Source organism: Mustela nivalis (genome assembly GCF_964662115.1).
Source record: "Mustela nivalis genome assembly, chromosome: 14".
NCBI lineage: Eukaryota > Metazoa > Chordata > Mammalia > Carnivora > Mustelidae > Mustela > Mustela nivalis.
The window spans coordinates 82,657,279-82,672,543 of record NC_139033.1 but is presented as its reverse complement, the minus strand read 5'-3'; the positions used below and the strand labels follow the sequence as shown (position 1 = coordinate 82,672,543).

Sequence of the window (15,265 nt, the reverse complement as noted above, 5' to 3'; positions counted from 1 at the left end):
GCCTCACAAAGTCATCTTTATTTGCAGCAAATAAGGAAATCACAGGAACTCTTTTCCAAAGCTGTAACTTCCCCAGCCAGGGGTAAGTAGGGTTCTTCTGTTAGGGTTAGGATGAATATTCAGAGGTGGAGGCCTTGTCATTACAGGTGCACATGTGCACTCAGCATTCATACTGTATGTCATGCTAATGAGTTTTATGACCCTTCCAGGGATTTTAACATAATGGAACTGAGGTAGCTGTTAGGCTCTTTAGGATTCATTTGCGTAGGCATCATCCTGGGGGCCTGTTCTAACAATTTGTTAGTTTCTTTTTTTCTTTAATTCCTTTATTTGAGAGAGAAGACAGAGAAAGAGTGTGAGTTGGGGGGAGGAGCAGAGGGAGAGGGACAAGCAGGCACCCCTTGCTGAGCAGGGAGCCTGTTACAGGGCTCGATCCTACAACCATGAGATCATGACCTGAGCTAAAACCAAGAGCTGGACACACAGCCACTTGAGTCACCCAGACACCCCAATTTGCTAATTCTAAAAGATTAAATTGATAGTAGCATAGAAGCTTCTAGGAGTTTCCAGAGTTTTAGGGAGTCTCCCTGGTGATAGTCCCCACAAGCTACATGAGGAACACCAGCCCAGCTGCCTGCCACCGGGGTTGGGGGGAGAGAGTGGGTAGCTTACCAGCCAAACCTTCCCCTGGAAACTGCAAACCTTCTAATAGACTTCAGAGTTCTAAAATAGCTCCTTCATACAGAGTATGCCCGTGTCAAATGTTTATGTGAAGCAACAAGTCCCTACTGCGTTCTGCACAGTCCTCTCCATTCTTCCTCTCGTTTTTTTGTTAAAATTCCAATATCTTTATTGGTACTCTCATTTTGTTCATACATTGTTTTTTCTGGCTGGCTTTAGGTTTGTGGGGTTTTGTTTTTTGTTTTTGTAGACAGTGAATGTGTGGGTCAGGGGGAGGGGCAGGAGAGGGGAAGAGAGAATCTTAAGCAGGCTCACAACCACCTTGGAGCCCAACATGGGGCTCCATCTCACCATGCTAAGCTCATGATGGGAGCTGAAATCAAGAGTTGCACACTTAATTGAAGAGTCACCCAGGAACCCCTGGTTTGAGGTTTCTATTCATGGTTTTCCTTGTCGCTCTCGCCAGCAAGAATGACCAGGAGACCTCAGAGAAGCAAGCTTTATTTCTGCGTAGCTGTTGGGATCTCCCTCTCCCCCGCCAGTGCATGTCTATATATACCAAGATTGCACAACCAATCACTTGCAGCCACATAGATACAAAATCCTAAGTTCCGCCTACTGGCTCGCATCCAGCCACCATCTTAATGGCGTGTTTACTTTTGGGCACCGAAAGTCGTGCGGTGCCTGAGGCCCCCCGCGGGCCCAGCTGGAGCAGCTCTGCACCGTCGCCACGCGGCGGCGGCGGCGGCGGCTTGAGGCAGCGGCGGCCGAGGCAACGAGCGGGCACGGCGCAGCCCAGAAGCATCACTGTGCATGCGCTACAAGCCGCTCGGGCACCGACATCTCCCCCTTTTCTTTTATATTAGGCATGCAAGGCAGGAGATCGTGCCTGTCTTAGGTTGTCAGCTGCCATGAACATGCTTACCCGTCATCGGATAATTCCTCCAGGTTGGAGAACTCCTGGCTTAGGTTGCTATGTGCATGCAGTCAATCTTACCCGTCATTGACTACCGATCTAGCGCTGCCAGCCAGATTTGGGGAAATGTACCAGCTTCCAGTGCCATGCAAGCTTGTACTAGCGCCAACTGTTGCCTACATTGTTGTTTACGTAATGATGCAAAACGGCGGAACATAAGGATTTACAATAGATACCCAATCCTGTAAAGGAGCTATGTCAATCTTATCTGCTTAACTCTTTCGACAGATTAGCAGCAATAGAAAGGTCATTATAGGCCACGGAGGTTATGCAAAGTCCAGAAAGTGATTGGATGCATCCAGTCGTCAATAGTTTCTGGAGAATGTCCACTTGTTACAGATGTGGTGAGAGCTACAGCCGCTGCAGTTGCTGCAGATGTGGAGGCTGCTACAGCCGCAATAATGGCTGCAGTGATCCCAAAGTCTCTTTTATGTCTTGAGAGCAATACAGGCGAATTGTTAGGATTTACAGAAACGGGCATGGGAATGAAAGTAGGTATACAGGAGGGAGGATGGCGGACTCATTCGTCAGTGGCATGGGGAACGGCCAGGCTTTCACTATTGCCCATTGGTGCATCTGTTGAAGGGATGCTGGTGTCGCCAGGATCGCTATCAGGCCGAGCATCAGGACAGGGCGGGCCATGTTGATCGATTCTTCTAATCAGTCGCTCCGGGACCCAGATAGGCACTTGGGCATCCTGTGGAAAAAGACAAACAGAACCTCGGTGCCATCTTAGGACCGGGTCAGGGCCTCTCTGTTGGCCCGTGAGTATATCCTTCCACTTTGCCTGGGCTAGAGTGCATTCGGTAACCGCCGCATGCCTGTCCGCTGCAGATGTACCATTATGGTCCAAGGACAAAAAATTTAAAATGTAAAGGGTGAGAGATGTAAGATCATGGGGTGACTTGTAGTCATCCCCTATTCCCCCTTTTCTTATTTTTTGTAAGCATCGTTTGAAGGTGCCATTGGCGCGTTCAATTATTCCTTGACCTTGTGGATTGTAAGGTATACCTGTAGTATGGACTATAATAGGTCCTTAGACTTCCAAGGGCGGATAGCCTCTTTACACCATTTATTTGCTTGTTCATAGGCTAATTGTTTAACAAGGGGCATTGCTTGGTCCACATCCCCAAATATGCACCTTGCTACTTGGAGCAGACGATCTACAAAGTCAGCATAGGGGTCATTAGGCCCCTGCAACACCTTGGAAAGTTGTCCCTGCAAATCGCCAGAACCCTGTATGGTCTTCCAAGCCCTAGTGGCTGCAGCTGCTATCTGTACATACACCCCTGGAGGGTAACCAATCTGATTGTGTTGTCCCACAAATTGACCTCCTCCCATGAGCATGTCAATATTCCAGTGGGGATTCCCTGACGTGGCGTTATGCTGGGCAGTTTCTGAGCTACACTCTTGCCAAGCAGTTTTCCATATTGTCCACCAGACAGAGTTGCTTTTGCCATGTTAGTCCAATCGTCTGGGTAAGGTTCATGCTACCGACTGCTTCCAAAAGTGAAAGTGTATAAGCAGCCTGTGGCCCATAAGTAGTGACTGCTTCCTTAAACTGTTTAATAAGTTTGAAGTCTAGTGGTTGATGAAACCTCTGTTGATTTTGATCTTCTAACACTGGGTATGCAAGAGGGGAGGGTTTAGTAAAGTCCGTAATGTCCCTCCATCCTGCATTTCTACATTCTGGACAACCGCATGCCCCTCGGGAGCATGAAGTGTTATATGGTGGCGGCCATTCTGCAGGTGGTGCTATAGGCCTACATTCAGGGGTAGGAATTCTTGACCTTCTGACAGAGGGCGCTAGGGAGTCATATTTTTTCCCGGCTTCTTTGTATGTCTTTCCCTTTAAAGGTTCGTTAGGGACTTCCTCTTTTAATTTTAAGTGTGTCATGGCTTCCCCAAGCTCATCTTCAGAGGAGCTCTCCTCTGAATTTTCTCCCCCTCTGCTAGATCCTGCCTTAGAGGCTTCTCTGACCTGCTCCTTGATAACATTTTTAACCGTTTTATGGTTAGAGTCTAGCGGAGTGCCGTTAGCCTTGAGCACCTCCTTCAGTAATCCTCCCATCTTAGTAAACTTTGATCCCATTATTTCTTTTCCTATGCCTAGGAACCCTTTTACTTCTCGTCCTATACTTAGGAACTTTCTTATCTGAAATTTTGTGCACACTTACAGGATCGTTGCGTTCACTGAGAACTCCTCAGTGTAGGTTTCGGGTTTCCCGGGTTTCAGCACCACTTGTGGCTCTCGCCAGCAAGAACGATCAGGAGACCTCAGCGAAGCAAGCTTTATTTCTGCGTAGCTGTTGGGATCTCCCTCTCCCCCGCCCGTGCATGTCTATATATACCAAGGTTGCACAACCAATCACTCGCAGCCACATAGATACAAAATCCTAAGTTCCGCCTACTGGCTCACATCCAGCCACCATCTTAATGGCGTGTTTACTTTCGGGCACCGAAAAAGTCGTGGGGCGCCCGGGGCCCCCCCTCCGCGGGCCCCGCCGGAGCAGCTCCGCATCGTCGCCACCCGGCAGCGGCGACAGCTTGAGGCAGTGGTGGCTGAGGCAACGAGTGGGCAGGGCGGAGCCCAGAAGCATCGCCACGCATGCGCTACAAGCCCCTTGGGCACCGACATTTCCTAGCTCAGTGAGCATTACTGTCAACTTGTTGAGAACCAGATGTGCTGAGTATTTAACTGTGCTAACTCTAGAGACCTCATTCTTCTGCCTTTCAGAGAGATTGTTGATTTTTATTTGTTTTGGACTGGAAATACCCATTTTAGGCTTTTCCAAGCTCTTCCTGCAATGTGTATTCCATGTTGCATGGGGTCACTGAAGTTCCTATTCCATTATCTCTGGGGTCATTCAGTGATTTGACGAGGAATTTCAGTAATGTCCAAAAACCAGAAGAAAAAATAATTGTCCCTTTCAATGTCCCGATAGATGCCACTGGGGGAAACCAGTGTAGCTGAGGAAGCCAAAATAAGAAGAACTCTTCCTGAGGTGTTTTGGGTAGGAGCATTGCAAGTGGCGTGATTGGTTGGGGCTGCATGTCTGGCTCATTTAAAAAGATCAAGGAAATGCTATAGAGCCAGAATTGGCTGGGTGTTTGGGGACTGGCTAACTGGATAGTACCGCATTTCTGATCAATTAGAGTATTTACAGGAACACAAAAACTTGGTTTGCTGACATGGCATCCCAAGCAGGAGTGGCTCCATCTTGGCCCTAGAAATTTATCTGAACATTTTCTACTGTTTCAGCACAGCTCTTACTGGTTTTGCATTCACCTGGGTGCTACAATGTCTTACATGGCATCTCGACTTCTCACAAAGGCACTTTGGTTCATGTATCTTTAAGTCAGTGTCTTTTGTGGGGAAATGAGGGTCTGAGGCTGTGTGTTCTGCCATTTCGCTGATGTCACCTATCGAGAATTTGGGCTCAATGGATATTGGTCTTTCGCTTTCTTTTCTTGTAATATGTTTGGCATTGGTATGAGGGTAACACCTCATAGAATGAGTTAGAAAGTATTTTCTCATCTTCAGTATTTGGGGACAGTTTGAGAAGCACCACTGTTATCCAGATGTTTGGTAGAATTCCCCAGTAAAGTTGTCAGGTCCAAGGCTTTTCTTTATCAGGCTATTTTTTGAATAGTGACTTAATTTTCTTACTATTTTAGGTCTGTTCAGATTTTCTATTTCTTCCTGATGCAGTTTGGGTAGGTCTTGTGTTTCTTCTTTTTTTTTTTTTTTTAAGATTTATTTATTTGAGGGGTGCTTGGGTGGCTCAGTGTGTTAAAGCCTCTGCCTTCGGCTCAGGTCATGATTCTGGGGTCCTGGGATTGAGCCCCACATTGGGCTTTCTACTCAATGGGGAGCCTGCTTCCTCCTCTCTCTCGGCCTGTCTCCCTGCCTACTTGTGAACTGTCAAGTAAATAAATAAAATCTTTAAAAAAAATCATTTATTTGAGAGAGAGAGAGAATGTGAGCAGGGGAAGGGACAGAAGAAAGAGGGAGAGAGAATCTTCAAGCAGACTCCCCACTGAGTGAAGAGCCTGACACAGGGCTCAATTTCATGACCGTGAGTTCATGACCTGAGCTGAAATCAAGGGTAGGGTACTTAACTGACTCAGCCACCCAGGTGCCCCAAGTTTTGTGTTTCTAGGAATTTATCCATTTTGTTGGCATACAGTTGTTCATAGTACAGGCTTATCTTTCAACTGGACAGTTTAATCCATTCACATTTGAAGTAATTACTGAGAGGGGAACCTGGGTGGCTCAGTGGGTTAAAGCCTCTGCCTTCAGCTCAGGTCATGATTCCAGGGTCCTGGGATTGAGCCCCACATTGGGCTCTCTGCTCCGAGGAGAGCCTGCTTTCTCCTCTCTCTCTCTGCCTGCCTCTCTGCCTACTTGTGATCTCTGTCTGTCAAATAAATAAATAAAATCTTTTTAAAAATTTTTAAAAAGTAATTACTGATAAGGGGGTTATGTTTTCTACATACTTATACTTTTTCCCTTTATTTTCTGCACTAGTGTCTCCTTTTGTGTTTAGTTTATTCTTGTAAGGAAATGTTTTAATTCTCTTAGCATTTCCTTTCGCATATATTCTATAGCCATCATCTGTGTGGTTGCAATAGGGATTGTGTTTAACATTTTAAAGTTACAACATCTTGGGGCACCTGGGTGGCTCAATGGGTTAAAGCCTCTGCCTTCCGCTCAGGTCGTGTCCTGGGGTCCTGGGATCAAGTCCTGCATTGTGCTTTCTGCTCAGTGGAGAGCCTGCTTCCCGCGCCCTCCACCCCCGCTGCCTGCCTCTCTGCCTGCTTGTGATCTCTGTCAAATAAATAAATAAATAAGATCTTAAAAATAATACAAAGTTACAATATCCTTATTTGAATTTATACCAGCTTAATTTCTATGATGTACAGAAACTCTCCTCCTAGTAAGTTCTTTCCCAACCCTCTTTCAAAGTCTTGATTTTGCAAAATTACATCTTTATACACCATCAAAAAATAGACCATTCCTTTTTTTTAATGCATTAGTCTCTCTTAAATCACTTAGAAAGCAAAATGTAGAGTTACAAACCAAAGTTGCAATAAACTAGTTTTTATAAAAACTACCCAATTTTTTACTTTTACTGAGACCTTTATTTCTTTATACAGCTTTGACTTAGGGCAGGTCTAGTGGTAACAAAGTCCTTATCCTTTTGTTTATCCGGGATGTCTTAATATCTCTCTCTTTTGAAGGACAGTTTTGCTGGATATAGGATCCTTGGTTGACATTTATTTTTATTCATCACTTTGAATAAATTAACCCACTGCCTCCTGGCCCAGTAAGTAGTCAGCATTTGCCACCCTAAAGGTGTATAATATAGGGCCAAGGAGGATAACTTCTTGCATTAGAAGCCCTTTGTCACCTTAAGGGCATCTTAGGTGGTCTGAAAACTCCAGGAGGGAAGCCTCTACAGTAACAGAGTCCCTGAAGTCCCCAGCAGGATTGCCTGCTGATTCCAGTTTGGACAGATTCCACAGCCTTTAAATTGGAGGGATTGCCATTCCATGTAGGTAGATTTGCAAGTAAGAGCACCAGTAAAATTAAGTAAAATTTGTAAATAGGGAATATGTTGCCTTTCAAGAACCCAAAAGGACTAAAAGATTTTCAACTTCTGTTAACATTATGGATGCTGAGAAGGTTAGTAACTGTTTCCTAATCATGCCAGGGATGGTTTACCAAATAATTGACTTACCAAATAATTTTCAGGATTTATTTTTAAAGATTATTCTTGTGAGGAAGCGGGGAGGGCAGAGGGAGAAGCAGATTCTGCACTGAGCAGAGAGCCCCATGTGGGACTTGATCGCAGGACCCTGGAAACGTGAGCTGAAGGCAAATGCTTAACCAGCTGAGGCACCCAGGAGCCAAATTTTCAAGATTTTTAAGTGAAGTGGTGGGACATTGTATTATATGAGGGACATTTGTGACCCATCCTCCTTTTGTGAGCTCTAGTATTTGTCTCATTAATGAGTGTGTCAAATGAATCTTTTTGGAGGAGGGATATCATCAATATAATGTCATATTTGTGCTTCTTGAGAAAGTTGCATACAAGTAAGTGCTTGCCCTCAAAGATACCCCATGGGTAATCTGGTGAAGGTGTATTATAGTCCTTGGGAGATGAAGACAGACTGTGGCAAAGAGGCATTGAAATAGGCAATGAACAGAACATACTACCCAAATCTATAATAGTAGACTTTTTATTGGTTAATGATTGGATGTTATTAGTAATTTCAATAATATTGAGTATTGGGGACTTGTGGGATGGGTCCACAGAATTGAGGTACCTGCCTTCTTTCCAAGTTTAAGTACAAGCAAAATTGGGCAATAGTGGGTATAGTCACTTTTTCACTCATTAGATCCTCTCTAAGTTTCAATTCTTGAAGTACATCTATTTTTTTTCCAAGTGGGGCTTGAACCCACAACCCTGAGACCAAGACCTAAACCCTGAGCTAAAATCAAGAGTCAGACACTCAACTGACTGAGCCACCCTGGTGCCCGAAGGAAGGCCTATTTTAATTTACATTGGGCTATATTAACTATTTTAGTGGAGGAGGGGTACCTATGGGGGTTCAGTTTTGTCAAGACAATTTGTTATTGTTAAAGTCTTTTCTTTATTGTTCTTTTTCTTTAAGTAAGCTCCATGCTCAGCATGGGGCTCAAACTCAAGACCCTGAGATCCAGAGTCGCTGTACCAAGTGAGCTATCCAGGCATCCATGTAATTGACAAAGTCTTAATTTTAACATATTACTCACTTGGACAGAGCTTTCTTACCCAGCAGGGGATATTTTGGGGCAACAGGTGCTATGACTGTGAAGATTTTAGGCAAGACAGTAATAGTTCCAGTGGTCAAGATAAGGCCTACCTATTTGTCCCCCACTTTATATTCAGTTACTTCCTTAAAGGATTATAAGGAGTAGGGTGGTTAAATTTATCAGTATTTTATCTTATTTTACTTTATCAGTATTAAGGCCATTTACTACCTAACACATTTAAGCAGAAATTAAAGTTAATTCAGAACCTATGTTACAGAGGCACAAGGCCGATCTGTACCTTTTTGTTACTGTATAAAATTTTTTGATTTTGAATTTCCAGTTGGGTCAAGTTTTGGGCCCTTATTTTAGCCTTTGTTACAGTTGTCACTGCATCCAGGTTTCTTTCTCCTTCCAGTCACTCAGCATATACTTCAGCGGGGTCTCCTATATTTCTCCTCATCTGTATGAATTTCTTCCTCCAAAGGTCCTCCAGTTGGCACCCTCAAGGTTAGGGGCCTCCCTCATGGTATGGTTGCTTTATAGTGCTTAAGGATCCTGGATTTAAGTTTAGTTTGGTTTTTTTTTTTAAAGATTTTATTTATTTATTTGACAGAGATCACAAGTAGGCAGAGAATCAGGCAGAGAGAGAAGAGGAAGCAGGCTCCCTGCTGAGCAGAGAGCCTGATGCGGGACTTGATCCCAGGATCCTGGGATCACGACCTGAGTGGAAGGCAGAGGCTTTAACCCACTAAGCCACCCAGGCACCTCTAAGTTATTTTGAATTAACCCCTTCACTGTGCTACAGGGGTGCCACGAGTGTTTTGCCCTGTCACCTTGACAATAGGGATCTTTGTTACAGCAGAGGCACAGGTGACAAAAGGGGGCCGGACTCAACCCAAAGGTCAGTGGATCAAAACCATCCTGTGTTACAGTCCTACCTTTTCTGGCATGCCACTCTTTCTTCTCCTTTCTCTTTGTACAAAGAATATATTGAGTCTAGCCACATAAAGTCATAGCTTTAAGTTTCTGTCTCTGTCCAGTCATTCCTACTGCATATCTTCTGGGAAGTTATGGTCAAGTTCAGGAACCCAACGGCCAGGCTCGTGAGTGGCTGTTTCTTCCTCCAGGGAGTGCCAGTCATTCTCCCCCGTATGGTGGTTCACATCCAGTGTAGTAAGGTCATTTTGTCTATGGCGTATTTACAAAGCACTTAATGCTGTTACTTTCTTTCTAAGCACTGATCTAGCTGCATCCCATGGATGGCGAAATATGGCACAGCAGACTCTTGAACAACACATTTGAACTTCAAGGGTCCACTTATACCTGGATTTTTAAAACTTTTTTACAAATACAGTACAATACTAATATGTATTTTTTCTTGTGGTTTTATTTTCTCTAGCTTTATTGTAACAATACATTATGTAATACATATAACCTACAAAATGTGTGTTACTTGAACTGTTTATGTTATCCTAAGACTTCCAATCAATAGTAGGCTATTAATAGTTAAGTTTTGGGGCCGTAGGGGGTGCTCGGGGCACCTGGATGGCTCAGTCATTAAGTGTCTGCCTTTCAGCTCAGGTCATGATCGCGGAGTCCTGGGATCAAGCCCTTCATCAGGCTCCCTGCTCAGCAGGAAGCCTGCTTTTCTCCCTCTCCCACTCCCCCTGCTTTTGTTCTCTCTCTCGCTGTGTCTCTGTCAAATAATTAAATAAAATCTTCAAAAAAGTTTTGGGGGAGTCAAATTTATATGCAGATTTTTGCCTCTGTGAAGGTTTGTTGCCCCTAATCCCTGCACTGTTCAAGGGTTAGCTGTATTTTTACTTTCTCTCTATTCATAATATTTTAAAATTTCTCCTGGCTTCCTGTTGACTTTCCTTAATCTTTAATTTGGAGATTTTATAGGTACCTTTGTTTGATTTCTAATTTAATTTTATTTTGTTCAAAAACCTGTGTTGTATGATTTTCAACTTTCTTCAGTTTGTTTTGTAGCCTAGGATATAGTCTCTTGATGCTTAGAAAATGTGAATTCTGCTGTTGGGTAGAGAGTTCTATAGATGTCAAGTTTGTTGATATTATATCACTGTATTTAAAGTAGGTTTCCTGTAGATAGCATATGGCTGGATCTTTTTTAAAATAAAATCTGAGAGTCTCTGCCTCTTAATGTGTTTAAGCCATATGTATTTAATGTAATTACCAGTATGTTGGGATTTATGTCTGTGTGATACAAGAAATAAACATTATCTGGGTCCTTGGCACAGAATTTCTAAAACTCTTGAAGTTTACTGTCTTTTTTATGTTAATGAGATAACTCCGGGGGTGGGGGGTGCCTAGATAGTTTCAGGATGTGGGCTGGTGGCCAGAAAAACCAACCATGCCAAGTGTTATATGCCACTAATGAAGTACTAAACTACATCAAAAACTAATGATGTACTGTATGTTGGCCATTGAATTTAAATTTAAAAAGAAACAAAAGAAAACCAACCACACAATTAGAGGATTAAAATTTTCAGCTTCCCCAACCTTCTGGGAGGGGAGAGGTGTCAGAACTTGAGCCCAGTCACCATGCCCAGTGATTCTATCAGTCATGCCTATGTAATGAAACTTCCATAAAAACTCAAAACAACAAGTTCTAGAGAGCTTTTGGGTTGGTGAACATACGGATATGTTGGTAGGAGAAGGCATGGAAGTTCTCCTCTACCCTGTGTCCTGTACATCTCTTCCATGTGGCTGTTACTGAGGGGTACTGAACCTTTATAACCAGTACTTGTAAGTAAAGTGCATTCCTGAGTTCTGAGTCTAATCAAACCTGAGGGGGTAGAGGGAACCCCCAAATTTGTAGTCACCCAGGTAGAAGTGTGGGTCGCTTGGGCACCCCATTTGGGGCTGGCATCTGAACTGGAGATGGTCTTATGGGACTGAGCCATTTAACTTGTGGAATCTGATACTTGCTAACTCCAGGTAGAATGTGTCATTATTGAATTGAATTTTTAGACACCTGGTTAATGTCAGAATTGGTTGATAGGGAAAACAACACAGATTTGGTATCAGAGGAAAAGCCCCACACATTCTTCTCCTCTTACTGTTTTTCTTCTGTTTTCCCTTTCCTGCCATCTTTTCCTTTCCTGGGCTCACTGTTACAGGCACCACCTGCCCAGGATGGGGAAGGGGCAGAAGGGTGAGTTGGCTGAGGTCTTGGGCATCAGAGAAGCTGATTTCCCTGTTCCGGTTCTTCAGATTCTCCCTCTCTCCCCTGCAATCCCGGAACCCTTCTCCCCACAGTGCCGCATCGTAGGCTCTTCTGTGGACTTCCCCAGACCTTCTGACTCCATGAACCTCCTCATTCTGAACAATCCCTGGAAGGTTTTCTTCCCGCCTAACTGATGCTATTAAGTTCAATTCCTAGAAATTACTTCTACCTCTGCCTGGATTAATTTCACATTTTTTGAGGACCTGACCTATAAGTGACCATCTCCCTGTGACACGCTGCGAGTGTTAAGTCTGCAGAGACCTGCTCCCTGCACCACTGAGAACAGTCAGCAACACTGCAAGCCCCATTGGTCTTTTTTTTTTTTTTTAAAGTTTTATTTGAGAGAGCATGAGCTGGGGGAGGGACAGAGGGAGACGGAGAAACAGACTCCCCACTGAGCAGGGAGCTTGACAAGGGGCTCCATCCCAGGACCCTGGATCATAACTGAGCCAGAGGCAGATGCTTAACCGACTGAGGCACCCAGGTCCCACGCCCATTAGTCATCGGTAGTGCCACTGGTTCCTCCACCTACTGCGCGTTTATGCATGAAATCTTTATCTTAGGAGGGTCAATAGAAAAACAGGAATGCCTGGGAGGGTCAGTTAAGTGTCTGATTCTTTTTTTTTTTTTTTTAAGATTTTATTTATTTATTTGACAGAGATCACAAGTTGGGGGGTGGGAAGCAGGCTCCCCACTGAGCAGAGAGCCCGACGCGGGGCTCGATCCCAGGACCCTGAGATCATGACCTGAGCCGAAGGCAGAGGCTTAACCCACTGAGCCACCCAGGCACCCCTAAGTGTCTGATTCTTGATTGCAGCTGAGGTCATGAGACTGAGCCCCATGTGGAGCTCCGAGCTGGGTGTGAAGCCTGTTTAGAATTCTTGGTCTCCCTCTGCCCCTTGCCCATGCTTGCTTACTTGCTCGCTCTCAAAAACAAAAACTGAGGGCAGGGCCATCCTATTTGGATAGATGGAGTTATTTTTAAGTTTTCATTCCAATCTGGTAATGACCCACCTCTGCATTTTTTGGAACATAAGCTGTTTCTGGGGGTCATAAAGTAGGTCACTGTGTAGACAAGCCTCCGCTCCTGTGGCTTCGTGGGATAGCATGGAACTTTGAACCAGGTTTTAGATGCCATTACCACCCTGATGTCAGGAGCATCCTGACGTCAGCACACTCCCCTAAAAGGACTGCAGACAATCAGAGCAGCTGGGAACAACACAGAACAGGATGCAGAAGAAACACAAAGTAGAACTATGAAAGAACGGGATGATCGTGTGAAAACAAGTGTTGGTGAGCTTCATTTCCATACCTCATGTGTTGAAATAAGACTGGAAATAAGACTTCAGGGGAGCCTGGGTGGCTTAGTCCATTAAGCACCTGACTTCAGCTCAGGTTATGATCCCAGTCCTGGGAGGGAGCAACTGTGGGGCTCAGTGCTCAGTGGGGAGTCTGCTTCTCCTTAAAACAAAAACAAAAACTGGAGCACTCTATTTCAGGGTGGTCTTGAGCTAAATTAGCCTTTTGAGTTCTCAAACATATTTAATGGGAAGATAGGAGGGGGGGAGACTTAATGACCATAAGCACAAATTCACTTCCGATTGCTGTTCCCATAAATTAGGATCGTAACAAAGGCTATTCTAACAGACAAGAAGGATCACAGTACTGAGAATCTGTGAATCCCAGCCTCTCGTTGTTGCAGTGAGGAGACAATTGGGTCAGAACTGGTTAGAGTCAGAAGCAAAGGTCAGGCACCAGCATCTTTAGGTCCAGAACAGCTGCTGGGGACCCAAAGCCTGAGGCTTCCTTGAGTCTGAAGACAGGGCTAAGAGAAACGGAGAGGGCTCCCTGGTTTCTGCTTATACCAGGACATCCTGTAGCCACCAACCCAGAAGCCGTGGCTCAGGGTGCAGGTGGGTGTGGCCGGTTCATGGGGAGATGGAGAGATGATAGCGGACTTAGCACAGGCTGGGAGAGCAGACACATGGATTTCTGGAGTGGGCCAGGGTGCACCTGCTCTGGGCTCTGAGCCAGGGGGGGCTGACTCCTTCTGGGGAGCAGCCCCCAGGTGTCTGAGGACCATCCCCACCCACACAAGGAGAGGAGCGCAGGAGGAGACTAGGTAGGCTGTAGGAGATGCAGTGGGGCTGGACTACCCTAGGTCTTTCTTCCCCTTCACTGACCTACAGGTTCCTCACATAAGCTGGTCCCACCCAGTGCCTTCTCCAGTCTGTCCCTGAGCACTGCTTCAGGCCTGGGCTGAGATCTATAAAAAGAGGGGGGCTGAGAGGACTGTGTATGCCAGTAGTTACTTCAGAAATTCTACAAGTGCATAAGTAAATGACCACTTATGCCCAAAGAAGGGTGTCGGTGCTTTGGTGGATTTTCTGCCATTCATTTGACTGAGACCATTCTGCAACTGAGAGTAAATTACTTCCCAAACACGACAATAACATACTACAGGGCAAAGGAATGGATGAAGGCCAGACTGGGATCCCATCAGCTCCAAATAGCTAAGGGGGGCAGGCAGTGAATGAACCATAGGGTTGGAGAGCGCCAGAAGGAAAAACCCAAAACAATTAACGTCTAATCTGCACCTTTTGCTTCTCAGGAGAAGCAGAATCCGGGGGAGACTCTCAGACTGTAACTGCCCGGCTCTGTGGGTTTGGCGGTAGAAGGAAGGGAAGGCGACTTCCCTGAGATCAGACAGCCTCCACTTGCTCAAAGCTCAGCACCAGCCAAGCCTTGGGCGACGGCTCTGGTTCTGGACCAGACTGCGTGTGGTTCAAAGTGTGGGTTTGTGGGTAGTGTCTCTCCGGGCAATGAAACTACAGCAGTTCCCTACCTATCCTGGCCTCTGACCGGCAAGCTGTTGACAATATCAAACTTCACCTGAGCCCTGTGCACCCAGAAAATTGCCATGATGAAGAAATTGTCCCCAATCCTCTGTTTCCTGAAAAGCTGTGTTCTAGGAATCAGCTTACCTTAAAGAATTACCTTTCCCCAAATGACCTCGATAAGATTCACTCCCCACTCTTTCTCAGGACTCCCTTGTTTACCTGAGGCAAGGCCAGACACAGACCCTGAAGCTGGTGAGATTAGAAATGTTTGTCCCCTGCAATGAACCACAAAGAAAAGCTTTTGCTGCTCAGACCTCTGAGCCTTCCCCTACTTGCCGACAATCTCTGCAGCTCGTTTCCCTCTCTATGTATAAGTGGGAAGCTGAGCCTTTGCTGAGACTCTCAGATCTTTGGATCTGGAGTGTTCTCCCTGTTGCAACAGCCTACATAAAACCTCCTTACCTGTCCAGTGGATTTTGTCTTTGACCCTGGGCTACCTCCCTCCAGCTCCAGACCAAAGCCACCATGCCACACATCGCCATTCCAAACCACCTGCTCTTTACCCCATCACCATACTTTTCTCCACTTTCCCTCTCTGACCCTACCAAGTTGATCTTGGAAGTTCACAACTTGATTAGTCTCAGCTCAAACAGAAAAAAGAAAAAAAATTAACATCCAGTCATCAGACCAGCTCTTGCTAAGCTGATCACCCTGAA

The 15,265-nt window shown here is 45.2% G+C and overlaps 1 protein-coding gene across 1 annotated transcript in view; it reads left to right on the top strand.

Annotated features, from left to right (window-relative positions):
* The window catches only part of LOC309847437 (melanoma antigen preferentially expressed in tumors-like), a 55,303-nt gene extending 40,696 nt beyond the window's left edge, over window positions 1-14,607 (top strand). The window contains exon 6 of the mRNA XM_082697686.1: window positions 14,321-14,607. The gene's annotated coding sequence lies outside the window, so the exon portion shown is untranslated. The remainder of the gene's footprint in view (window positions 1-14,320) is intronic.
* The last annotated feature ends 658 nt before the right edge of the window (window positions 14,608-15,265 follow it).